This window comes from Ictalurus furcatus, chromosome 17 (genome assembly GCF_023375685.1).
Source record: "Ictalurus furcatus strain D&B chromosome 17, Billie_1.0, whole genome shotgun sequence".
NCBI lineage: Eukaryota > Metazoa > Chordata > Actinopteri > Siluriformes > Ictaluridae > Ictalurus > Ictalurus furcatus.
Window position 1 is genome coordinate 6,910,925 of NC_071271.1, and position 6,375 is coordinate 6,917,299.

Below are 6,375 nucleotides of genomic sequence, written 5' to 3' on the forward strand. Positions count from 1 at the left end.
ACGAGCCTAGAGCCTTTGCTCAGTTGTTGACGTTGGTACATGATAAGATGAAGGACAACTATGTTGATTTTATGCTGTCCTCTGCCTTTCATTGCACAGTGCAAGTGCATGAAGGAAGAGACTTTAATTTTGAGAAAGAATGGTTTATGGATATCCCATAAAGTGAAAAGCTGTACCTATACTGGTGTGACAAATTTTGTGCATGCTCAGTCAAATTGAGTGACACGCAGTTGCATGTATTTTTTGTCCCAGTATCAGCGCCCCACGTCTCATAAGCCAAAATAAAGAACAAACAGTAGAAAGACGTGGGACTGTGGGTCAGATTATGTGAGAGTGGGAAAATTACAGATTGGGAACAGAAACCCACCTCCAACATGTGGTACAGCCTGTCGCTGGGAGTTTATAAAAATTCTTTAAGGAAATGTGCAAGGTTAACCGGAATGTTATTTGTCATGACAAAGGAATGTTTCTGAACCTTGGGACAAGCCCGACACCCACAATTGAAGAAGGTGCCTCTCGGGCGGTGGGCCCAAGGGAAACGTGACGTAGGCCTGATTAGAAGTGCACCACCAGTTGTGATCACGCCCAAATCTGACTTTAGGCCCAGACAATCTCAACACCCTCTTAAATCAGAAGCTATTGAGGGAATTAGGCCAGTATTTAATTCACTACTAAAAGCAGGGGTCATTGTCCCCTGTCCTGATTCGTCAGTGCGCATTCCAATATTTCCAGTGTGAGAAGCAAAAAAAAAAAAAACACAAAAAAACCTACAACGTGATGAATGGAGATTTGTACAAGATTTGCAAACGGTTAATGCAGCAGTCAAACAGAGAGCTCCAGATGTGCCAAATTCTTACACTTCATTAAGCCAGGTTCCAGTAAATAGCGAATGGTTTTCAGTCGTAGCTAATGCGTTTTTTCAGTATATCTCTTGATAAAGACAGTTTCGGTTTGCATTCATATTTGACGGACGTCCTTACACTTTCACACTTTCACACACTTGTGTTAAGGGTATTGAGAATCACTAACGATATACAACCTAATGCTAAAGGACAACTTAGCACCTCTACCACTTTCTCCAGGGCACAGTGTCGAGTCGCTACAGGGTTTCCCCCATATGTACGTGCAGTAGCAGCAGCTGAGAAAGTTGTGGTGGCATCCAGTGACCTGGTCGGTTACTCAGAATTGAACCTCTTGGTTCCACATGAGGTGTTGTTACTCCTACTTGAACAGAAAACCTCACACCTTCAGAAGAATTGACACTTTGCTACAATGTAAAGTAGTGAGTGTACAGCTTGTGTAACAGTGTAAATTTGCTGTCCCCTCAAAATAACTCAACACACAGCCGTTAATGTCTAAACCGCTGGCAACAAAAGTGAGTACACCCCTAAGTGAAAATGTCCAAATTGGGCCCAATTAGCCATTTTCCCTCCCCGGTGTCATGTGACTTGTTAGTGTTACAAGGTCTCAGGTGTGAATGGGGAGCAGGTGTGTTAAATTTGGTGTCAACGCTCTCACACTCCCTCATACTGGTCACTGGAAGTTCAACATGGCACCTCATAGCAAGAACTCTCTGAGGATCTGAAAAAAAAAAGAATTGTTGCTCTACATAAAGATGGCCTAGGCTATAAGAAGATTGCCAAGACCCTGACACTGAGCTGCAGCACAGTGGCCAAGATCATACAGCGGTTTAACAGGACAGGTTCCACTCAGAACAGGCCTCGCCATGGTTGACCAAAGAAGTTGAGTGCACGTGCTCAGCGTCATATCCAGTGGTTGTCTTTGGGAAATAGATGTATGAGTGCTGCCAGCATTGCTGCAGAGGTTGAAGGGGTGGCGGGTCAGCCTGTCAGTGCTCAGACCATACGCCGCACACTGCATCAAATTGGTCTGCATGGCTGTCATCCCAGAAGGAAGCCTCTTCTAAAGATGATGCACAAGAAAGCCCGCAAACAGTTTGCTGAAGACAAGCAGACTAAGGAAATGGATTACTGGAACCATGTCCTGTGGTCTGATGAGATCAAGATAAACTTATTTGGTTCAGATGGTGTCAAGCGTGTGTGGCAGCAACCAGGTGAAGAGTACAAATAAGTGGGTCTTTCCTACAGTCAAGCATGGTGGTGGGAGTGTCATGGTCTGGGGCTGCATGAGTGCTGCCGGCACTGGGGAGCTACAGTTCATTGAGGGAACCATGAATGCCAACATGTACTGTGACATACTGAAGCAGAGCATGATCCCCTCCCTTCGGAGACTGGGCCACAGGGCAGTATTCCAGCATGATAACGACCCCAAACACACCTCCAAGATGACCACTGCCTTGCTAAAGAAGCTGAGGGTGAAGGTGATGGACTAAACCCTATTGAGCATCTGTGGGGCATCCTCAAATGGAAGGTGGAGGAGCACAAGGTCTCTAACATCCACCAGCTCCGTGACGTCGTCATGGAGGAGTGGAAGAAGACTCCAGTGGCAACCTGTGAAGCTCTGGTGAACTCCATGCCCAAGAGGGTTAAGGCAGTGCTGGAAAATAATGGTGGCCACACAAAATATTGACACTTTGGGCCCAATTTGGACATTTTCACTTAGGGGTGTACTCACTTTTGTTGCCAGCGGTTTAGACACTAACGGCTGTGTGTTGAGTTATTTTGAGGGGACAGCAAATTTACACTGTTACACAAGCTGTACACTCACTACTTTACATTGTAGCAAAGTGTCATTTCTTCAGTGTTGTCACATTAAAAGATATAATCAAATATTTACAAAAATGTGAGGGGTGTACTCACTTTTTTGAGATACTGTACATGTTTATTAGACCAGTAACAAAGCATTTAACCGAGTGCAATTCCATTTGGAGTTAATGCTCAGAAATGGGACTTCTGAAGTCAGAATTATGTCATTTTGAGCTCGGCACATTCAGATGACAAAGTGGGGAAAAACGGACACATCCATGAAAACATGTGTTTTGTTAGCAACAAGTTAGCCAGTTAACATTAGTAATCATGAGTTTATGATCTATTTACTTTCTGAAAACAATGAACTGTACGGCCAGTGTTAAAGATTTAACAGAGTGTCTCCGTTGATTAATCTAAATCAATCCTACTATAAACCCATTTAAAGTAGTGAATATTTATTTTATATATACAGTGATATTTAATTTTACTGTTGATGATGTTTTGACACGACATCGTATGCTGAACTCAGGGTTAAGGACACCTTGTAGGAATTGCCAGTTAAGGGGGTGTTTTCTTTGATCTTTCCTAGGTTGAAAATTCAGAGTTACGAATTTTAGTCAAACACAGCATAATTCCTTCCCATTTTTAGTTGTTCCAACTTGCAGGAACACAAAGTTGGAATTTTGGGCCTTCAGAGAGGTTAATGTACCTTCCCCGATCCTTTATTGAACCTTTACCAGCAACAGTGTTGCTTGCAGTCCCTCGACTGTACAATGCCGGGGAAAAGTATTTGTCCTGATTTCTTCTGTTTTTGTGTATATCTCATACTAAATAGTTTTAGATTTTCAAATAAAATACAACATAAAACAAAGGCAACCTGAGTAAAGACACAATACAGTTTTTTATTGTTTTTATTGACGCAAGTAAAAAGTTATCCAACACCTATTACCAATGTGAAAAACTAATTGCCCCCTTAAACTTACAATCTGGTTGTGCCACCTTTAGCAGCAATAACTGAATAACACCTTTAGCAACCAAACACTTCCGATAACTGGAGATCAGTCTTTCATTTACTTATAGGACTAGGACTTACTCCTATGATTTGGATCATTGTCTTGCTGCATAATTCAATTGCACTTGAATTTCTTACGGACTGAAGACTGGACATTCTTCTTTAGGATTTTCTGGTAGAGAGCAGAATTCATGTTTCCCTCAATTACTGTAAGTTTCCCAGACCCTGAAGCGGCAAAGCATCCCCACACCATCACACTTCCACCACCATGCTTGACTGTAGGTATGATGTTCTTTTTGTGGAATTCGGTGTTTGGTTTATGCCAGAGGTAAAGGGACCCTTGTCTTCCAAACAGTTCCACTTTCAACTCATCAGTCCACAGAACATTCTTCCAAAAGATTTCAGGATCATCAAGGTGTGTTTTGACAAAATTCAGACGAGCCTTAATGTTCTTCTGGGTAGAACATTAAGGCGAGTGGTTTTTGCCTCGCCACTCCAGGGATGCCATTTTCCCCCACTGTCTTTCTGATAGTGGAGTCATGAACAGTGACCTTTATTGATGCAAGAGAGGCCTGTAGGTCCTTCGATGTTGTCCTTGGCACTTTTGTGATTTCCTGGATGAGTAGTTGCTGTGCTCTTGGAGGAATTTTGGAAAGTCAGCCACAGCTGGGAAGAAGTTTTGCTGCTGTGCAGAGTTTTTCCATTTGGAGATAATGGCTCTCATTGTGGTTCTTTGGAGTCCCAGAGCTTTTGAAATAGCTTTGTAACCCTTCCCAGACTGATGTATTTCAATCACCTTCTTCCTCATCATTTCTGGAATTTCTTTCCACTTTGGCATAGTGTGTTACTGGGTAAGACCTTTTAACCAACTTCATTCTGTTGAAAAAGTTCTATTTAAGTGCTGATGTGATTGAACAAGGTTTGCAGTAAACAGGTCTGGTTTCGTCTAGTCCAGCTGAACCCCATTATGAATGTAGTTTCATAGATTTGGGGAATTAGTAACTTGGGGGCAAATAAGTTTTCACTCAGGCCCAGTTGGTATTGGATACATTTTTTTGATTCAATAAATAACTTTATCTTTTACAAACTGTGTTTTTTTGTTTATTCGGGTTGCCTTTGTTTAATCTTAGATTTTATTTAAATTTCTGAAACAATTTAGTATAAGAGATACACAAAAACAGAAGAAATCAGGATGTGGCAAATACTTTTTCACAGCACTGTATATAGACTCATAATGAGACATGCAAAGCAGCTCATTAAGACACCAAAAGCCAGGTCAGTGTAGTGTTTACATTGGACAGAGCATTTTTCATAAGCCCTTTCCTTCAGTTGTTAATTAAGCTGTTTTGGTCAAACATACATGTTCTGAGAAAAATAAGATGTTCCTTTTTCACTGTGTCTTGGGTAGAATTGCTTCTATGTAGCACCAAAACGAAGTACTGCAAGGAAACAACCATTACACACATCCATGATGTTAATGGGGATGTATAGTGCAACTCTATACACATCCTCTAAATCCTGCAGTGTGCTTTATAACTGCATTGCAGTGCTGTACTCCATTTATTCTGTAGGCACCTTCTCCTGACGTGTTGATCTTGCTCACCGTTTCTTGGGTTCTTATTAGGTCCAACTGATTTAATTATTGAAAAGGACATATGATTGCCAGTTAATGCAGGCTACCCCAACATCAACAAAAACAGCCCCTTATCTGAATCCTCTGACTATATAAATATTTACAGATTTTCAGGAAGACATTTCACAGCAGTAGTCAGAGGTGGACTAGTCATCAGGTAATTATCCTCTGCATGGGCCTACACACTCACACTATCTGACAGGAAGCACACACACGCACACACACACACACACACACACACACACACACACACACATACAAAATAGCACCAGCTCTGTGGGTGCTCTGGATCTCAAGTACCATCAATATTTCAGATCTGATATTTAGACCCATTTAGACATATATACGTGTACACTAAACACTGCAAATTAGTGTAAAAGGTCAAGTGTATGGAGTATTGTCCTCTTAAGTTAAATTAATCCTGATGTTACAGTCCTTTAACAGTTAACAACCAGGTAATGGCTAGTGTTGGTGCTTCTAGTTTTCTGAAATGGTGACACCAGATCTAATTTTGTGTCTTGCATTAAAAATATTTAGCTCACTAATCAACTGTCTATTCTTTATTAGAGAAATTGTTGAAGTATGCAAAATGTGCTGATTAGATTTGTTTATGTGAAAGGGAAGACCGCAGTAATGTTATAATAAATGGAATGTTAGAACACATTTGTATATTTTCATACAACACTGTTGTTTATGGCTATATTTTATTTACGTGGCATTATACACTAGGCCTAATGTAGCCCTATGTTCTGACAATAGTTGATGCACTTTCATTTAGGCTATGTCATTTTGACAAATGCACAGGGGCAGTTTAAATCAAATTTCCATGCTGATTTTGTTCCCAGTATGCTCCTGGCAACATTCATGTATGTATCTTCAATAATCTGCCAGACAAATACCTTAGGGTGATTAGGACTGACAAATTCGCTCAGAATGTGCTAAATCTGCAATTTTGGAGTTTTAGATGGAAAGCTAATTATTTTTTACAATGATAAAGACATCCGTTAAGAGTTTAATCCAATCTTGTGATTGTGGTAGATTTGGTTTGATTGATTTCTAGT